At 53.2% G+C, this 20,580-nt stretch overlaps 1 long non-coding RNA gene across 5 annotated transcripts; it reads left to right on the top strand.

Moving 5' to 3' along the window:
• The first annotated feature begins 28 nt into the window (after positions 1-28).
• Positions 29-20,286, top strand: LOC149127149 (uncharacterized). Of its 5 annotated transcripts, XR_016232786.1 has the most exons (4): positions 17,009-17,151; positions 17,656-17,775; positions 18,312-18,495; positions 20,157-20,286. It is a non-coding gene; the product is annotated as an uncharacterized LOC149127149 (long non-coding RNA). The 5 variants fall into 5 exon arrangements; XR_016232788.1 differs by lacking the exons at positions 17,009-17,151; positions 17,656-17,775 and adding an exon at positions 29-109; XR_016232785.1 differs by lacking the exon at positions 17,009-17,151 and having other exon boundaries at positions 17,158-17,775.
• Positions 20,287-20,580: the final 294 nt, after the last annotated feature.

The following is a 20,580-nucleotide window of genomic DNA, read 5'->3' as shown; positions in this document are numbered from 1 at the left end:
TGGTGGAAGAGGACTATAAAGGAGGAGAGAGACAACATGCACCAGGAACACCTGAGGAACATCTGAGCAGCCCCCGAGAGAGCCGGCCGGTGGTGTGCTGCTCCCCCGTGTAAGTGGGGAAAGTGGCTAGGGGGAACCGCCCTTCCACGGAGGTGGAAGGGTCGGTAGCCAACCCGGGAAGAACCAGCAGCAAACCCGGGGAGGGCCGAGCAGACAAAAGAACAGCGCAGGGTCCTGTGTCGTTCCTCCACGAAGACGGGGAGCGACATAATGGTGCCGTGACTCGGATAGGAAGCCTAGGCAGGGTTTAGTGTCATTCCTCCATGAAGAGGGGGAGCGACAAAGAAAGAAAGAATCTTCCATCCTCTGTTTCCCTCATGTAGCACCTGGGGCTGGGCCAGGCTGAAGCCAGGAGCCAGGAGCTTCTTCCAGGTTTCCCACATCAGTGCAGAGCCCGAGCACTTAGGCCATCTTCTGCTGCTTTCCCAGGCCATCAGCAGGGAGCTGAATAGGAAGTGGAGCAGCCGGGACTTGAACTGGTGCCCATATGGCACACTGCCAGCATTCACTATGCCACAGCATTGGCCCTATGTTTTTTTGTTTTGTTTGGAATATTTATTTATTTTTGATAGATTTATAGAGAGAGAGAGGGAGAGACAGAGAGAGTGAGTGAGCTTCTAACCTCTGGTGCACTCCCCAGATGGCCACAATGGGCAGTGCTGGGCCAGGCCAAAGCCAGGAGCCAGGAGCTTCTTCTGCTCTCCCACGTAGCTGGTAGGGGCCCAACTGGGACATGAACTGTCACCCAAGTGGGATGCTGGCATGGCAGGGCGGTGGCTTTACCCTCTACGCCACAATGCTGGCCCCCACTGTGTTTTTAACTTAATACATCTTGGAGATTTTTCATATCAGCATATAAAAAGTGGCTTCATTAATTTTCGTGACTTCACGACCTTTCCCAGATGCATCACTATTTATTTAATGGGTCCTCTGTTGGTGGATGCGTAGGTTGTTTTCATCTGTGACAATGCTGCCACACACCCTGTTCATGATGTGCAGATTGCAAGCCCATCTGTAGGGCAGACAGCTAGATGAAGAATTGCTGGCCAATGGGTTGTGGGGATCGGGACCCCTGAATTTTGTTGTGGGGTCAGAGCCCTGGCTGGGATCACAGAGACCCCCAGGCTAGACTTAGTCCAGATTCCTGTCTTCCACATGTAAGAATACAACGGGAAGATATAGATAAAAGTGAGCGGGAAAGCAGGACTTATTGAAAGGCAAAGGGATGGTCCACACTCAGGCCAGGGGTCATCCTTGTGGGGTCAGGGGTGGTTCGGGGCAGAGGCTGAAAAGGCTCACAGGCAGAGAGTTTGGGGTAGGGCTGCAGTGCACGCGCTGATCCCCAGGCAGGTGTCACTGGAAAATAAGGCTCCGGTGTGATGAGTAGCGTGCGTGCCAAGTCTGCAGGCAGGATGAGTCGGAACAGAAGTGATGGGCTTGGGCGGTGTACATGGCTTGGGCAGTGGCCGTCCTCTGCTCATCGTCCCTCACTGACAGCCTGCCTACCCATGTCAGAAGAATGTGCTACTTTACAGCTTTGATTGACATTGACTGGCTGTTCAGATGATCTCTCCTATGGGAGAATGAGTTCCCTAGAGGCAAGTCCTCCCACACACCCCAGCATTCCACAGGACTCACCATTTTTGGACATTCGGTCTGACTTGCTAATATGGCTCTCAAGATGTCTCCCATTAGCACAGTCTTTTAAAATGACATTGTATTCTAAAATATGGTTGTGTCAATATCTGATTAATCACTTCTCTATTGATGGAAATTTGTTGCGGTTGCTCCAGTGTGGAGCTATACAGATAATCTTGCAAAGAGCATTTTGATTAAAAAAAAAAAAGCTAACTTGCACTTTCCTGCAACTTATTGAAATGAAGAGAATACATGTTCCTCCCCCTTTCACATCTTGATTAACAAAAGTGAATTGCTGGGGGCTGGCACTGTGCTGTATAGGCTAAACCTTTGCCTGCAGTGCCAGCATCCTACAAGGGCACTTGTTCGTGTCCCGGCTGCTAATCTTCCCATCCAGCTCTCTGCTATGGCTTGGGAAAGCAGTAGAAGATGGCCCAAGTGTTTGGGCCCCTGCATCTGTGTGGGAGACCTGGCGGAAGCTCCTGGTTTCTGGCCGGGATGGGCTCAGCTCCGGCCGTTGGGGCCATTTGAGAAGTGAACCAGTGGCTGTGAAACCTCTGTCTCTCCTCTCTCTGTCTGTACATCTACCTCTCAAATAAGTAAAAGCTAAAAAAAAAGGGGGGGGTTGTAATTGCTTATCTTATGACTAATTAGTAATATGTTTTAACAGACAAATCATGCTTAGTTGAGAATTCCAGGGACTGACTACAGGGAAACATCTAGAAAAATGAGACCTAACCGGAACAGTGACTACCTGCTGTAAACAGTGAAGTCTTGGATCAAAGGGGCCGATGTCCAACCGGTGGCACGCCTACCTTGGACACCCGCCTACCAATCAGCTGAGTCCATTAGCTACTCCAGAATTCCTCCAAATCCCATTCATCCTTTAAACATGCTCCTGCTAACCAGCAAGGCAGCAAGAATGCCCCTGAGACTGCAGATTCCTCCCGAGATTGCTAGCCTCTTGCATAAACCTGTTCCACTCATTGCATCATCTTTTGTCCCTGGTAAATGGGCCATCCAGTAGCAAGCACTGCCCGCTTCCTTTCCTGTGTCACTGTTGTCCAAGCTAATGATAATAGCTAACACTTGTTTTTATATTTATTTTCATTTTATTTGAAAGGCAGAGAGAGAGAGAGAGAGTCTCCATCTGCTGGTTCACTTCCAAATACCACCAACAGCCAGGGTTGGGCCAGGTGGAAACCAGGAGTGGAGAACTCCATCTGGGTCTCCCATGGGTAGCAGGAACCCAAGAACTTGAGCCGTGGGCCACTGCCTTCCAGGATTGCATTACCAGGAAGTTAGGTCTGAAGCAGACGGGTTGGGATCAAACCAGGCACTCGGATATGAGACGTGGACTTCCAGGGAGAGGCTTAACCTGCCGCACCACCACAGCGGCCACCGCATCTCGCTGTTAAATCAGCCCCTGGCACTCCCGGCCAGGCACTGGACGTCGGCCAGCTTACTGCCCCACCGCGCCCTCTGGCGGCTGCGAGGGGCCGCAGCACCTCCCTTCGCGGGCGCGCTGGAAACCCCGGGAGCTCCCGGGGCCGCTTCCTCCCGACTGTCGGGCACTTCTGCTTTTTCGCGGGAAGAGGAAGCGGGGCTGGGGGAGGGCCGAGCGCTGGGCGCGGGGCGCGGCCGGCGGGGACGGGGCAGGAAGGGCCAGGTGCCTCCTTCCCAGCCGCCACCCGCAAGCTCGGCTTTTTCAAGGACGGAGACCCCTCATTTTGGGGAGCGCCTGGCTTTCCCACGGCTCCTTTCGCATCCCCGCCCCTTCTCCCCGCGGGAGGCCAGGGGCTGTGAGGTCCGAAGGCGGGCGCGAGGACCGTCCCTCGGGCCTCGTGCGAGGGCTCTGGGGCCACCGCAGTTGGTGCAGTCCTGTGTTGGGGTAGGGGTTCTTCGCGGTCCGCGCGCCCTGGGCGCGGCCGCCCCGGCCCGGGCCGAAGTCACGGCGCCGCCTGGCGGTCGCCGCCCAACCTCTCCCTCGGGACCCCCGGGCCGGCGGGACCCTGGTGCTAGGGTGTCCCCTCCTCGTCCCGCCGCTTTCGCAAGCTCGCGGGTGCGTGTGGTGGTTGGGGTCCTGGGCCATGGTTTCCGCTGGGGCTGGCGCGGGGTTTCTGCCTTCGAGGCTGGAAGAGGCCCCCCGCAGGCCCGCCCTCTCTCCCTGCTCGACCCCTCTGGTCCTCGTGTTCTTGTCCACTCCGTTTTCATAGCGTGCAGTCTGAGAGGGGTACGCGGTCACGGGAGACACGGCAGAACATTCTTTGGCTTCGTACTGGGAGTTCTCCCCTTCAACGGAACATAGGGGACTTCAAAAAGTTCGTGGAAATGGCATTAAAAGATGTGTACTTTGCTTTAGAATGTTTGTAAGAATGTAAGAATGTTAAATAACCTCCAGGCATACGGGGTTATTTAAGCAGTTCATGGAAAATGAGTATTGGAAAACTGCATGAATTTCAAAATTATATTTTGCACTTAAATAAACTATTTTTAAATTTAGAATCTAACAGTTTTAATGTTTGGCCATATTCGCTTCCTATGTAGACAAGATATATGCACATATATACTATGTTTCATTTATATCAGCAAGGGAGGAATTGTTGACTGTCATAACTTGGGAAAGAAAAATATTGTCACGTACGTAGTATAATTCAGTGAAGCAATATTTATAACTATATACCCAGTGACATCTACATGATTTTTCTACTCCACAAATAAGGGAAAACATGAAGTTCGTCTTTCTGTGTCTGGCCAATTTCATTTAGCACAGTGATCTCCGGTTCCATCCATTTTGTTACAAATGCTAGGATTTCATTCTGTATTATGGCTGAGTAATATTTCACTGTGTATTTGTGGCACATTACCTAGTCATCAGTCAATGGGCATCTATATTTATTCCATATCTTTGCTATTGTGAAATAAGCTGCTATAAATAGGGCGTGCAGGAATCTCTTTCATACGCTGAAAAAAATTTCACTTCCTTTGAATAAATTCTCAGGGATAGGATAAGTTTTTTTTTTTTTTTTGAGGGACAGAGAAAGACCACAGAGAGATCCTCCCTCTGTTGGGTCACATCCCAAATGCACACAATAGCCAGGAAGCTGGGAACTCAATCCAGGTCCCCTACATGGATGGCAGGAACCCAAGTGCTTGCGTTATCACCTGCTGCCTCCCCAGGTCCTGTACTACAGGAAGCAGAATCAGGGGCAGGAGGAGGTATTGAACTTGGGTACTCTGATGTTGCATGTGGGTGGCCTAACTGGTGCTTTAAACCCTAGGCCAAACACGTGCTCCTACACTTGTCTTTTTTTTTTTTTTAGATTTATTTATTTATTTGAAAGAGTTATGGAGAAAGAGGGAAACAGATGTTCCAATTTTAGTATATGTGCTGCCGAAGCGAGCACAAGACAGATGTTCCATCCGCTGGTTCACTCCCCAAATAGCCGCAACAGCATGCACTGGGCCAGGCCAAAGCCAAGAGCCAGGAGCTTCATCTGCATTTCCCACGTGGGTGCAGGGACCCAAGCACCTGGGGCATCTTCTGCTGCTTTCCCAGGCGCATTAGCAGGGAGCTGAATCAGAAGTGGAGCAGTCAGGGCTTGAACCAGTGCTCATATGGGATGCTGACAGTGCAGGCCATGTCTTAACCTCCTGGGCCACAACTCCGGCCACTACCCTTGTCTTTTAATTCTATTTTTCCCATGAGTCTTCTGCAGTCTTTTTGGGGTCTGTGCTTGTTGGAAATGCAGGTTTGTTGCTTCTCCTTCCTTGGTCCTGGCAGGACCCTGGCAAAGGGCTGGGGGTGCCCTCTTCCTGGGGTTGGCAGGACTTGGTCCATCTTCCTGCAGGGTTGGAACCACATTGCAGGCAGCTCTGGAATCGGTGGAGGCCTTTGGGGGTAGGGGTAAGTGGGACGTCAAAGGGGAAGAAAGGTTATCCCCAAGGTTTTTTTTTTTTTTTTAAGATTTATTTATTTATTTTGAAAGTAAAAGTTACAGAGTGAGAGTGGGAGACACAGAAAGAGAGAGAGAGAGATCTTCCATCCTCTGGTTTACTCCCCAGATGTTTGCAACAGCTGGCACTGGGCCAGGTCAAAATCAGGAGCTTCCTCGGGGTCTCCCACATAGTTGCAGGAGCCCTGGGACTTGGGCCACCTCTGCTGCTTTTCCAGGCCTATTAGCAGGGAGCTGGATCAGAAATGGAGCAGCTGGGACTCGATCCGGCACCTATACAGGATACTGTTGTCGCAGACAATGGCTTAACCTGCGGCGCCCCAATGCCGGCCCCTCCCCATGGTTTCTTACTCTCTTTTTGTGTAATTTGATGCATTTTTTTCCTTGTCAGCTTCTTGCCCATCCCAAGACCATGTTATTGGCTGCTTTCCCTTTTTTTTATTACTATTACTCTTACCATGGATAATCTCTTTCCCAGCTGATCTGAGTTGCTTACGAAAGCCAGTAGCCTGGGTCTGGGGTGGCAGAAAGCAAGGTTTGTGGTCCAGCGTCCTATATTGCCAGGGGCATCCACTTCCAGAGTGTGGGTTGCAGCCACTGGCAAGTTATAGCGTCTGCGTTTTCTACCTTAGTACAAAACTGTGCTTATTTGTTCCTGATAAACACTTCTGGGTGCTCCGTTCAGCGGTTCTACCGATAAAACGCCGACACCAGGGTGACTCCTTTCAGGGAGCCGACGGCCTGTGTGATGCATTTTCCTCAGGGCAGCCCTGGGCAGACAGAGTGAGGGCCAAGTCTGAGTGCAGATGCCCGGGCTCGCAGAGGTTCATGGGAGGCGAGCAGCCGCGGCCTGGCGTGCCGGGTCCCAGCTGGGTGGAGTTCACAGGCAGGTTAGGGGACACCACGGAGACTTGTCCCCTGTTGGCTTGCCGTGCCGGGAGTTAGCAAACTCAAGTTCAAGGGACACTCTTAACACGCAGGGTCTCTAGAGAGAAGCTCTTATTGCAGGGGACTGGGAGAGTGGGCAGGCAGCAGCTGGGTTTCTCTTTGGGCACCTGGGGGCCCTGACTCCGTCCCTTCCCAGTACCTGAGGCCTCAACAGCCAGGGAGGAGAGAACCGCTCAGCGAGTGCGTCTGACAACACAGTCTTCTCACTGCCAGACCAGCTGCTGTGCCTGCCCAGCGAGCCGCTGGTCTCTGTGTCCTGGGACTCTGGGGACAGCCCCAGTCCTTGCACCGCCCACCTCGTTTCCAGGGTCCGGCTGCCGCCCTCGCTCAGCGGCTTGCTGGCTAAGACCGGGGCCAGGCTGGATGTGGCTGCCGGCTGCCCCACACTCAGCCGGTGCTCACCAAATGCTTATCGCCCAAAAGAGTCATGTTCAATGTCACTCCTTTGTATTGCCAATTAAATAATGCTGGAAGCACTTTGTGTTTTAGTGCTACTTCAAAATGAGAGGGGAACTTAGGAATTTTAGGCTGAGAGAGGAAATACACATGTTTTTTTTCCCCCCTCCTCGGGCTACTTAAAAACCGCGTGATCTCCTGTGGGCTGTGTGCTCCCTGCCGGGGTGGTGTCTACTCCCCAGAGCAAGGCTGCTTCCGGGCTGTCGCTGTCCCACCTGCTGCACGTTGGGATCACCATGCTCAGGGCACCGCTGAGCAACGGAGTCAGACTCTCCAGGAATTTGGGCTAAGCATTGGCTGACAGTGCTGAGTGTGAATCCATGAGCGATCCATCAAGTGTGCAAGAGACAGTGGCGACGGGGTGTGTGTGTGATGGGCAAGGAGGGGAACTGGGGTTGCGGACTTGCCCCACCACTTCCTGTGGGTGGAAGTCCCTGGCTGGGTCTTCTGGCCACGGGGATGAGCGTGGCTGCCTCTTGTGGTCGCTGCTGGGAGCAACTGAATGGCTGGCACAGAGGAAGTGCTTGGGGATGGCTCGTGTTATGGGTCCATTTGACCATACCCGGTGTTTGTCAAGCACCAGTCTAGCTGCTGCTGTGAGGGTATTTAATCAACAGTTCCATCAGTAGACTTGGAGTACAGCAGAGGACCCTCCCTGGGGTGGGGGGATGGGCCTCTCTTCCAGGCAGGTGAAGACCTAAATAGAAAAGACGGATGGCTCGGTGCAGGGGCAGTGAGTCTGCCTCCAGACCGAATCTAGACTCAAGGCTGCCTCATGGACTCTGTTGGGGTCTCTGGTCTGCTGGCTTGCCCTGTGTACCAGATTGGCCAGCCACAATCAGGTGAGCCAGTTCTCTCTCCCAGTCTTGCTGCTTCAGTTTCTCTGAAGGGTCCTGACTCTCAGCTTGCTCCATAAAGGATGGCTACTGCTGTTGTTATCATCTAACTCGTAGAGGCTGGGCTGTTTGCAGGCAATAACTATGGCTGCAGCTTTATGGACAGGAAATGGGCATTATCCCGAGGGGGCAATGGCGATGCGCACTGCTATGCAATTCCAGGGTGTGTGGTTCACATGCAAAGATAAAGACCTGGAACCGGGGCGGACATTGTGGTGCAGCAGGTTAAGCTGCCGCATGCGGCTCCAGCATCCTGGGTTGGAGTGCAAGATTGAGTCCCCGCTGCTCTGCTTCTGATCCAGCTCCCTGATCCAGTGCCTGGGGAAGTAGTGGAAGACGGTCAAAGTGTTTGGGCCCCTGCCACCCATCTGGGAGATCTGGATGGAGTTCCTGGCTCCTGGCTTTAGCCTTCCCAGCCCTAGCCTCTGGTTGCAGCTACTTGGGGGGTGAACCAGCAGATGGAAGATCTCTGTCTCTCCCTCTCCCTTTCTGTCACTCTGCCTATCAAAAAAATAATTTTTTTTTTAAAAGCATGGATCAGAAAACCTTTCCCTTGCCTTACCTGGAAAATGGAGATTTCTATCAGGACCCTGCGGTGTGTGGCACAGAGCCCCAGCCCTGGGTTCAGAGGCCTGGTTTTGGCTCCTGACTGTGTCACCAGCACAGTGTGACCTTGGGCAAGTCCCCATCCTTCTCTCTTTGCTGTGTTTTGGCTTCCGGAGGGAGCTGGGCTGGGTGATGTGCCGGCTGCTTTCCATCTCAGCCTCTGAGTCCAGAATTTCCTCTGGCGCTTCCGCTTTCACAGCTGGTTCCCCACAAAGCTGTTGCTTTACCTGTTGGAGTTTGGGGTCCGCTTCCTAAGAAGCTCCAGGTGGGATCACTTTGGCTGACTTAGGGGTTAAGCCAGAGAGCCAAAAAGTGGCCATCTTGTTCAGGGCTTGAGAACTACTTCTGACCTTATCCCCATCTGCATCCCAGCTCTTAGTTGCAAAGGCTGTGGAGCACAGAGAAGCCAGGTACCTGCAGATCTTGTCACGCACGCCAGGACTGTCCCCTCCCGACAGCTTCCTGGAGAGGGCGGAGACCCCTCACCGATGACCTGTTGCTGCTCTACCATGCAGGTGTGAAACATCCTCTTCATTGCCTTGCTGTTTATTTGAGTGGCAGAGAGAGAGAGAGAGAGAGAGAGAGAGAGAGACAGAGTTCCCATCTCTTGCTTCACTCCTCAAATGTTTGCAATGGCTGGAGCTGGGCCAGGTCAAACTTGGGAGCCTGGAACTCAGTGCAGGTATCCTGGGTGGCAGGAGCCTACGCCTTGGATCATCACTGCTTCCTTCCAGGGTCTGCGTTAGCAGGAAGCTGGAGTCGGGAGCCAGAGCCAGGAGTCAAACTGAGGTATTGCGATGTGGGACTTGTGTGTGTCTGAACTGGCGTCTTCGTGACCAGGCTAAATGCTCACCCCTGTGGTCCTCTTTAGATGATCCTGATCCTGATGCTAAGCGCCTATTCTTCCTGACATCAGGAACTGTGGGACTGTGGGATGCCTCAGACATTACAAGGGCACTTCAAAAAGTTTGTGGGAAAAGGAATTCAAAGGCAAATTATTTTTGGTGCAATAAATTCTGAAAACTGTGCATAGTGTTTCCATAATATGGATTTCCGTGAACTTTTGACATGCCCTCAGATTACTGCCGCGTTGTTGGCTGTTCCAGGCGGCACGGTCTATTCGGAGCTGGCAGCTCTGCTGTTTCAGTGCCAGAAAGCCCGGGTGCCCAGGTCACGGGTGCAGCTGGTGCTCATCTGCTCCAGCATGTGCCACATCCCCAGGGCATCCTCAGGAAAAGTTACTGAAACATAGACCCCTGGAGCTTTCTGTTGATGGGTGCTGAGTGTCCCAGCCCTAGCTCAGGCGTCAGTGGCTCCAGTCTCCACTTAGAGAATGCAGAAGCTCAACTCACTGCAAAACTGCTTGCTTCCAGGCACTTCCTGGAGTTACACATTGAGTAACTCCTGAGGGCTCACGGGCATGTCACCTTCGTCTTTCCATTCTGGACTGCCCTGCCCCCTTGTGGCCGCCTGTTAAACTGTTTGAGGGTGGTGGCTCTTCACTGCCTTCCTGACTATGCCCAGGAGGGCTCTGAGACTCTTTCCCTGTCTTGGGTCATCTGCTAGCCCAGAGGTGGGGAATGTCTGGCCCTTGGGCAGTATAAGCCCTAAGAAATCACTTGATCTGGCCCTGCCAAGGCAATTACAAGCTGGACTCAAAATTCAATAAATCTGTAACAGGCTAATTTCTTTTTTTAACAAGATTTATTGGGGTCTATGGAGTAGGCTAAGCCTCTGACTGCGGTGCCAGCATCCCATTTAGATGCTGGTTTGAGTCCCAGATGCTCCACTTCTGATCCAGATTTCTGCTTATGGCCTGGGAAAGCAGCAGCAGATGGCCAAGTGCTAGGGCCCCTGTACCTGCTTGGGAGATCCAGAAGAAGCTCCTGGCTTCAGTTCAGCCCATCTCCTGCCATTGCAGCCATCTGCGGAATGAACCAGCTGGTGGAAAGCCTTTCTCTTTGTCTTTCCTCGCCCTCTCTCTCTCTAACAACTCTACCTCTCAAATAAATAAACACAAATATTATTTATTTATTTGAGAGGCAGAGTGAAAGAGAGAGAGAGGAACAGACAAAGAGAAAGATCTTCCATCTGCTGGTTCACTCCCCAAGTGACTGCCACGGCCAAGGTTGGGCTGGGGCCAAAGACAGGAACCTGGAATTTCATCCAGGTCTCCCATGTGGGTGCAGGGGCCCAAGGCTCCTTGGCAGGGAGCTGGATCCAAAGCAGAGCAGCCAGGACTCAGACACCATTTAGGATGCCAATATCAACATCACAGGTGGTAGCCTAAACTGCTGTGCCTCAAAGCCACCCAGGGCAAGCTAATTTTTTTTTTTTTTTTGACAGGCAGAGTGGACAGTGAGAGAGAGAGACAGAGAGAAAGGTCTTCCTTTGCCGTTGGTTCACCCTCCAATGGCCGCCGCGACCGGTGCGCTGTGGCCGGCGCACCGCGCTGATCGATGGCAGGAGCCAGGAGCCAGGTACTTCTCCTGGTCTCCCATGGGGTGCAGGGCCCAAGCACTTGGGCCATCCTCCACTGCACTCCCTGGCCACATCAGAGAGCTGGCCTGGAAGAGGGGCAACCAGGACAGAATCCGGCGCCCCGACTGGGACTAGAACCTGGTGTGCTGGCGCCGCAAGGCGGAGGATTAGTCTAGTGAGCCGCGGCACCAGCCGGAGCTAATTTTCAAGTTGATAATTTTGTATGGCCCGTGAATGAGATTATAACATCCAACTGGCCCTTAGCGGAAAACAGGCTGCCCACGCCGATGACGGCTGCAGTCCTGGAGGATCCAGAGGGCCCACGGCGTATGTGTTCTTTGCAGCCAGGCTGAGACCCCTGCTAAGGTGGAAGCACGCCTCCCTCCTTGCTCAGCTTTGTGCGTGGTGACCTGGGCACGGATGCAGTGCTGCCTGTGGTCCTGGGGCTCCTGGGACCCTCCTGCCTGAGCCCTGTGATTTTCTCTCTATAACACAGTTCCCACATGTCAGCCAGAGGACTGCAGCAGCAGGTAATGGAAATTCAGCCTAGGGGCTGTATTGGTTTATGTCACTGCCCACATGTGGCAAGTATGTCTTCAGGTATGGCTGGGTCCAGGAGCTCAAACAACATGGTCAGGGCAGTCTGTCTCCTCTCTGGTTGGCTTGGCTCTCAGCACACTCTCTCCACGTGGGTGCCCCTCAAAGTGCCAGTCTTGTAAGTTCCCTATAGCTCTCTCAATCTTAGTAGAAGGAGAACTTCTTGTCATCTTTTATCCCTGCACAAACTCTGGCATCGGGTCCCCTTGTGAGGGAGCCCGGGACTAGAAGCAGGCCAGACTGGCTCCATCCTGAGGCTCCTTCCCGGCCCATACGACTAAACAGATCAGGATGGAAGCCCTTGCAACAAATATTACCAACGAGGGGTCTCCATAGAAACAAGCAGGAAAGGGCCCTGTTAAGATTGCCCCCGGCCTTCACAGTAACTAATGTATAATGACTACCTCTGCTTCTTGGAGATGATGTGATAAAGACAAACAACAGGGTTTTTTTTTTTTTCATATAATTTGTTGAACTGTTTACTCAATATAGAGTTAATCTTCTGTGTATAAAGTTCATTGAAAATAGATCTTAGTAAAAAATAAGACTGGGAATAGGGGAGGGAGGAGGAAGAGGGGTGGGAGTGTGGATGGGAGGGTGGGTATGATGGGAAGAATCACTGTGTTCCTAAAGTTGTATTTATGAAATGCATGAAGTTTGTGTTCCTTAAATTAAAGGTTTCTTTGCTGGGGTGGGATATGGGGGAGACATACAAATACCCCTAGATGGCGAGCTGTGTGGCTTGGTCTCTCTCTACCAGCCCCTCCAATTGGGTTGTTCAGAGCTTCTTTTTACTTAAATAAAACTTCTTCCAGTCTCACGGCTGTGTCCGGTCATCGGCGCCAGGACACGGTCTTGGACTCATCTCAATGCTTGGCTCAATCCACTTGCCTGTCCCTGAAGCAGTCTCTGTGAAAGATGGGGCTGAAATACCCATCCTAGGCCAGGAGAGTGAGAGTGAAGGTGGGGCGTGTGTGCCTGTGTCTGAGCAGTGGGGCCAAGTATCGGGGAGGAGCGGCTTCCTGAAGGAAAGCAGATGCCCGGCTTATACAGTTTCAGGTGTGTGCTACTTTCGACCACACGGGAATGCCTGTGTTGGGAGCAACTGGGGCTCAAGCTGGAGTCAGGGCTGCAGCCCAGTGCCAGCATGGAGGGTCTGGACACGTGGGCTGCAAGTGTTCCGAGGAGAGTGAATGAGAGCCCTGAGGCTGCATCACAGAGCATGTGACTCGCCTTGGACCATGTTCAAGTGTGGACACTTGACTCAGAGGCTTGGAGCACTGCTTCCCAACCAGGGCTTTTGCTCCCCAGAAGGAGGCATGGCAGTGTCTGCATGGTTGGGAGGTGGGGGCCAGGGATGGGTGCAGCAAACGGGGCAGCCCTGTACAATGAAGAATCCCCCGGCCCACAGCCTCAGCAGTGCCTCCCCCACCATGGTCTTGAGTGCGTGGAAGTAGGCGAGGACATCCCAAGGAAAGGCAGTGCCTGAGCGAAGGTGCCGGTGGAGAGACTTTTGGGAGCAGGAGGAGAGGGTGCACGCAGTCACCAAACCACAGCTACCGGGGGCTGGAAAGCAGTGCAAGGGCTACCTAGAGCCTTCTATGGAAAGTGTGCTCCCCATGCTGGGACAACATCACCTGGGAGCTTGGCAGAAGCACAGAAGCGCAGGCCCTACCCCCAAAGCCCCTGGCTGAAAGTCTGTGTTTTACCCGGATCTGGGTGATTTGCATGCATGCGAGAGCACTGGTCCACAATGGCCCCCTAGGACGGGGGGACACCCAGCTTGTATTTACTGAACATCCATGGAGTGCTCAGAGTTGCTTTTGCATTAGACACTGACTGGCCCAGAGCACAGACTGGATGATAGAAAAGCAAAATGAGGGGCTGATGTTGTGGCACAGGGAGTGAAGGGGCCACCTGAGATGCCAGCATCCCATGTGAGCACCGGTTCAAGTCCTGGCTGTTCGACTTCTGATCCAGCTGCCTGCTGATGTACCTGAGAAAACAGCAGAAGATGGCTCCAGAACTTGGGTCCCTGCCACCCACACCAGGGACCCAGATGGATGCGGTGACTGTTCCTCGCCACCGCCGGAGAATTAGGCAGGCTGCCCGCAGCTTGCCTTGACCGAGGAGGGGAAGTGCGCCACCCGCCACTCAGCCTTCCCCAAACCCGGGGGACAATCAGGTGCGGTGGGGAGCCCAGTCGAAGCAGGGTCTCACTTTACTGTAAAAGGGAGGTGTATATATAGCTGAGGTACAGAGCGGATGGTACAGAGTGGATGAGCAGATGTGGGCAAGGGGTGGGGTGATGTGATGCAAAAGGGTGCTAGCCACTCCTGTTATACCACCTTAATGATCCTTAGGCAGAAGCGTCCTGGGGCTGGGGTGTTTGCTACCAGGGATTTGAAACTTAAAGTCAGGTTTTCAAATTCAAGGCAGGCTCAGGAAGTTCCTCTAGGCCTCTCCAGATTCAGCGTCCCCCACAGATGGAGTTTGAGACTCCTGCATTTGGCTTGGCCCAGCCCTGGCCATTAACCCGCTGCTTGTGTCACTGGCATCCCATATCAGAATACCAGTTCAACTCTCAACTGCTCCACTTCCAATCCAGCTCCCTGCTAATGCACCTGGGAAAGCAGTAGAGGATGGCCCACATGCTTGGCCTCCTACCACCCACATGGGAGACCCAGATGGAGTTCCTGGCTCCTGGCTTCCGCCTGGCTCAACCCTGGCAGTGTTGGCCATTTGAGGAGTGAACCAGTGGAAGGAAGATATGCCTTTCCCTTGCTTTCTGTTGCTCTGCCTTTCAAATAAATCTTGGGAAAAAAAAGGTCAGGCCATCAAGTGGAGACTGCCCCTTATCGCTGGACCTTTCCCAAGTGGTGGCCCCCAGCAGTCAGGCTTCTGACAAGCAACCCTGCCCTCTGTCTTGGCCAGGTCTGGTTGGACTGGGGGTGACTTCTGACTGCACCAGCAGCCTGCCAGGCCGGTGCCCTCTGAGGTGGCCTGTCCCAACCGGATGAGCAGCCCCAAATGAAGCTCCCTCTGCAGAGGTTGTCCGTTTGCAGAGGGAGTGGGGGCTGAAGGGCCTTGGGTAGCCCCGTGTACACCAGACCTGGGGTAGGGGACAATTGGTTCAGCAGGGAAGCCTGGGGATGGCTGGGCAGTTGGGGAGACAGAAAGAGGGGGGTCAGCCTAGAGAAACCTCTGCTCTCCATGGCAGTCTAGTCTCAAAGCCTTCAGGAAAGTTCATAGTTAAAACATAATGATTGGAAAATGCACATCTCACTGATGGATTCACAGCTACAGAGCGAAATTTTCAAATCGCATAACATACACATATACGTATGTAGCTCACATATGTGACTTTCTCGGTTCTACTTTCCTTTAAGATGATGGCGTTTGCTGCCACCCTAACGGCCATTTCCCGCTCTTTTCTGTGTCAGGTCAGCGTTGTGGGCGGTGAGAATTCACCGGCGCAGCAGAACTCAGAGAAAAGCAAGCAGAGTTCACGTTTGCTGACCGCACTGCGGGGAGCAGTGGGCGAGCAGGCCAGCCGGCAGCTGACTCCGGCTGCAGCATGGATCCGAGTCTGCCAGCCACGGATCTGAGGCAGGTTGCTGCTGGCTAGGGGCTTTCCCATCACCAGGGATTTCCCTACGGCTGGGTGTGCCAGGGGCTGGCTGACCTGCTCGTCTTCCTTCTTCAGAGAGCTGATTCGTTCAAGGGTTTGAGGAACTCAGACATCGCTGAGGTCCTACCCTCCGCTCTCGGGCAGGCTCTGGTTGGTCTGAGCCAGCCATGGTGGTCAGTGTTCCAGGTGCAGGAACAGGTGTGTCACAGTCCCGGCTCGTAAGCTGATCGGGGAGGGCTTCTGGGAAAGTGTGGTTCAGACTCCTAGCAGAGAGCCTGGAAGAGATGGTGCCTTTGAGTGTGACGCCTGCTACAGTCAACAGAGGTGAACCGTGACAAGTAGCAGGCCGTGTGCCCAGGCCTTTGAGTGACTGTACCCAAAGCCTGGAACCACAGCTCACTGTCTTTTTTTTGTAAGATAATTAAGCCCTCACTGTTTAAATTCTTTAAAAGAAAAACATTGTAATTGATGCAAAGATACTGGCCCAGGATTAATCACAATGAGATTAATAGAACCCTGAATCAGAAGAGATCATGCTGACGTAATTCTACTCTACATCTGTACAGTGGAAAGAGCCTGCTTGGGGAGTCAGCTTCTGTCCCAGGGTTGCTTTTTGTACCCTGGGGGGACCCTGCCCACATTACTTCTTGCTCAATCTTACTTTCCTCACACATTGAAAGGAAATAAAATATAGTTTGTGTGAATTAAGTGAGACAATGAGTTAACAGCCGGCACCCAATAAGAATGAGCTGCAAGGGTTATCCTCCAGATCGAACAAGGTCTGATCTTTGCCTTCAATAATATCACAACTATGGAGTTTGGAAAAGACAATGGCTATGAAAAAAATAAAATAAAATGGGGCCGGCGCCACGGCTCACTAGCCTAATCCTCTGCCTTGAGGTGCCGGCACACCGGGTTCTAGTCCCGGTCGGGGCGCCGGATTCTGTCCCGGTTGCCCCTCTTCCAGGCCAGCTCTCTGCTGTGGCCAGGGAGTGCAGTGGAGGATGGCCCAAGTCCTTGGGCCCTGCACCCCATGGGAGACCAGGAGAAGCACCTGGCTCCTGCCATCGGATCAGCGTGGTGCGCCGGCTGCGTCGGCCATTGGAGGGTGAACCAACGGCAAAGGAAGACCTTTCTCTCTCTCTCTCTCATTGTCCACTCTGCCTGTCAAAAAAAAAAAAAAAAGGACCTCCCAGATAAGACGGAGGCAGATCCCAGGCTACAGGAGCTGTGTTGGTTCAGAGTTGGGAAAAGTTGAATAAGCCAAGGGGTGTTGGGATTTCAGCTGATATTTATTTGTATGATGTGTCAAAGTTTTCAAATTCCCTGCAAAACTACCTATCAACCTCATCATCACATAGAAGTTATTAATACACAGGGTGCACTCTTCAATAAACAGTTTTGACGGGTAAGAAATGGTCAAATATCAAAAGTGCCTGCTGCAATACTTTTTTTAAAGTAGGGAAAAACTTGGAAACACTCTAAATTAGGCCACAACCACATGCTTGAAAATCTTGCAGCTGTTAAGTCTGTGCATAATGACACAGAGCAAGGAGAACAAGTGCTTTGCTAGGGATCAGATCTATGCAATTGTAGACTTTCTACCAGATTTTCAAGTCACCCCAATTACTACAATATTATTTGTGCGATTAAAAAAATAAAATCAAATACTTATGAGTGTGGCATTTGACCTGAACTTTGTTTTTTTTTTTTTTTTTTCTTTAAAGAGTTATTTATTTATTTGAAAGGCAGAGTTACGGAGAGGCAGAGGCAGAGAGAGAGGTCTTCCATCTGCTGGTTTACTCCCCAGTTGGCTGCAACAGCCGGAGCTGTGCCAATCCAAAGCCAGGAGTCAGGAGCTTCTTCTGGGTCTCCCACGCAGGTACAGGGGCTCAAGGACTTGGGTCATCTTCTGCTTTCCCAGGCCACAGCAGAACGCAGAATCGGAAGTGGAGTAGACAGGACTCGAACCGGCGCCAATATGGGATGCTGGCACTGCAGATGGGGGCTTCAACCAGCTGCACCACAGAGTTGGCTCTGGGGCCTTTTGAGTTGGGTTCTTTGCTCTGGGGGTTGCAGGGGTGTTGGGTTGCTTCCCTGAGCCCTGGCAGGTCCCCAGCACAGACCCTTTGTTACCCTCAGGGGGCCAGGATGTGGGAGGCCAGGCACCTTGATTTGGGCCTGGATGTTCCCATGGATGCAGGGGAAATTAAGGCAAGGGGGCCAGGTGTGGCTTCTCTGTTTTGATAATCTCTTCATTGATTTTCCAAACCAAGCTAGGAGAACAACAGGTCTACCACGTTTCCCGGAGCAGCTGTGCTGGGCCCGGGTTCCGGTGCGGTGCTGCCAGGCAAAGCTAAAACACGCGTTCCGCTCCCGCTTTCAGGACAACTCTGTGACCTATTCCGCCCTAGGTGGCACTTCTGGCAGGCCCAGGTCTGAAGGCTTCCACAGGAGAGCAGGGCCGTGTGTGATGCTGAAAGGGGCCCCTGGCGCTGTAGGGCAGGTGAGCTCCGGTGCGGCTGCCCCAGCCGCCCAACCCGCCGTCCCTGGAGGCGCGGCCCCCGGGTGTCGCGGCGCGGAGGCGGTCAGCTGCGTCCGGTTAGCGCGGACGGGCTCTGCACGCAGCCGGCCGCGTAATGGGGACCATGCCCGCCCTAATGGGAAGCAGCCGCCGCGCCCGGCCTGAGCCTCTTCCCACGGGGCCCGCGAGAGGCCGAGATAAAACGGAAGAGCCGCGAGAGGCGCTTTGATTCCAATACGAAACAAATTATTCCTCCCGGAACGGAACAAAATAAGTCAGAGCGGAATCTCACGGCCGTCATTCCTCCCCGCCGGCGGCCCTGGCAGTCTGGCAGGCGCGGGCACGGGGGCTGCCGCCGCGTCTTTCCCATCGGGTGGGCCGGGCCAGGCCAGGGGTCCTCCACTTCCAACAGCGAATCCCAGCACGCGCTAGTGAAAGCACAAACTGCGGGGCCCACCCCAGAGATGCGATTCTGCAGCAGTGGAGGGGGGTGGAGCCTAAGAATTTGCATTTTCCAGGTGCCGCTGGTCCAAGGAAGCCAGTTTGAGAATCGCGAGGCACACACGGGGACGGGAGCTTCTTGCCCTAGATCGCGAGCCATTGCACCCGGCAACTGGATGGCGGAGTGCCGGAGAGATCCGCGGGTGCACTTTGGCCCACCCCAAAAGCCCAGGAACTGGAATTTTCTGGCAGTTTGTGCCGGTGAGTGAGCAACAGCCAAGCACCTTTCAAAAGAACTGGTAACAAACAGGTGGGCGTTTGGCCTTGCAGTTAAGACACCCAGCATCCCGAGTCACCATGCCTGGGTTCAAGCTCTGGGTCCTGACTCAGCAGACTCCAGGAGACAGTGGTAATGCCCTCAGTAACTGAGTCCCCATCACCCACTTGGGAGACTGGGCTTGCGTTTCTGGCTCCTGGCTTCAGCCTCTGCTCAGTCCTAGCAGTCGCGGGCATTAGGTCCTGCTGTCTGTGCTGCCTGGCCCGGGCTGCCAGGAACAGTCCTCGGGGCGATTGCATCTTGGGAAGGGCAGTCTCCGTGCCCGTCCTTATTCCCCCACACAGTCGGGCCTGGCTGTTCCCTTCTCCTTCCTGCCCCCCCCCCCCCCCACCGGGTTTGCTGGCTCTCCCAGTCCTGGGCCAGGCTGCAAAGACCTGTTTGATGACAAAGGATCCATGCTAGGTGAGCCTATAGGGGTCGCTGTGACACTTCTGCTGGCGACAAGATGCCTCTGGGTGACACTTCCTTTATCACCTTATGCCTTGCACACCATAGCTCTTCATGGGATATTTGCTGATTGTTTAGGGACAATTACCGGGGGTGGGTGGAATGAAAGCAAGATGAAGGCATTCCTCCAGACTGCCGTGAACCAGGGACAAGGTGTCAATCAGTGTTTGCCAGCTTGGCTGAGCAGGCAGAGTCCCTCCATCCTGGAAAAGACGGGGCAGGCGTCGAGGGTTCCCCCAGGCCGGGGGAGCCCACAGTTCGGGTGCCTCAGGATCCGCTGAAAGGCAAGTCTGATGTATACCTAGAGGTTTAGGAAATGTCAAGTGTGTATAACCATGGTGCTTTGCATTTGGATTAGGACGCCAGTCCCTCACTTAATTGAAGACAAGCCATTCAATTTTAATAACTTGAAACCCGTTAGAGTTTTAATAACTTTCATCTTAACTGGTTATTTGAGACCGTGTCTTTGGGAAATGGCTAAATTGGCTGTAGTTCTCTGTTTGCTTTCGTTCCATGATTCTCAACCCTGACTGAATATTGGAATCACCAGGGGTGCTTTGAAAGAGTGCCTTGGGGCCGGCGCCACGGCTCACTAGGCTAATCCTCCGCCTTGCTGCACCGGTACACTGGGTTCTAGTCCCGGTCGGGGCGCCGGATTCTGTCCCGGTTGCCCCTCTTCCAGGCCAGCTCTCTGCTGTGGCCCGGGAGTGCAGTGGAGGATGGCCCAAGTGCTTGGGCCCTGCACCCCATGGGAGACCAGGATAAGTACCTGGCTCCTGCCATTGGATCAGCGCGGTGCACCGGCTGCAGTGCGCCAGCCGCAGCGGCCATTGGAGGGTGAACCAACGGCAAAGGAAGACCTTTCTCTCTGTCTCTCTCTCTCTCACTGTCCACTCTGCCGGTCAAAAAAAAAAAAAAAAAAAAAGTGCCTTGGATCCACCTCAGGTGGGGAGCTGGGAACAGTGTTTCTTAAGCCCCCCCCCCCCCCCCCAGGTAATTTTGGAGTGCAGATGGGATCAGGAACCCTTGAGCTATTGATTGAGGGTTGGAGAGGCCAGACTGAAACAAACCAAACCCTAGGGTTTTTTATCTGTCTGGTTTCTGAGACCAGAGAGCCATGACTGCTCTCTCCCCGCAGGAAGGGACCACCGGAAGCCACCACAAGACCCTCCTCTTCATAACAGCTCCAGTGCACAGGACCAAGGGTTGACCTGATCCAGGACTGATCGAGATGGGCCAATCAGCTTCTTTCACACAAGACGACAGACTCTCTTTCTCAAAATAAATAAATAAATAAAAAATAATAAAAAGAAACAGTTGCCTGCTCAACTGAAAAGATACAAAACGCAAACATACATTCACCCCTACACACATATATTCACTCATACATCCTGTGTTTGAACCAGGCTCTTTGTGTGATTCCATGTGGTCCCAGGGGAAGATTCTTTGGAATCTGTATTTCCCAGAGTTTACTTAGAGAAACCTCGGTTTTCAGTTCAATTGGGAAAGCAGTGGCTCCCTAATGCCACCCCATGGCTTCGTCAGAATCACCTGGAGGAAGT

This window comes from Oryctolagus cuniculus, chromosome 4 (assembly GCF_051225735.1).
Source record: "Oryctolagus cuniculus isolate XC-2025 breed Fujian yellow rabbit chromosome 4, ASM5122573v1, whole genome shotgun sequence".
NCBI lineage: Eukaryota > Metazoa > Chordata > Mammalia > Lagomorpha > Leporidae > Oryctolagus > Oryctolagus cuniculus.
This window is presented reverse-complemented; position numbering and strand designations above follow the sequence as displayed.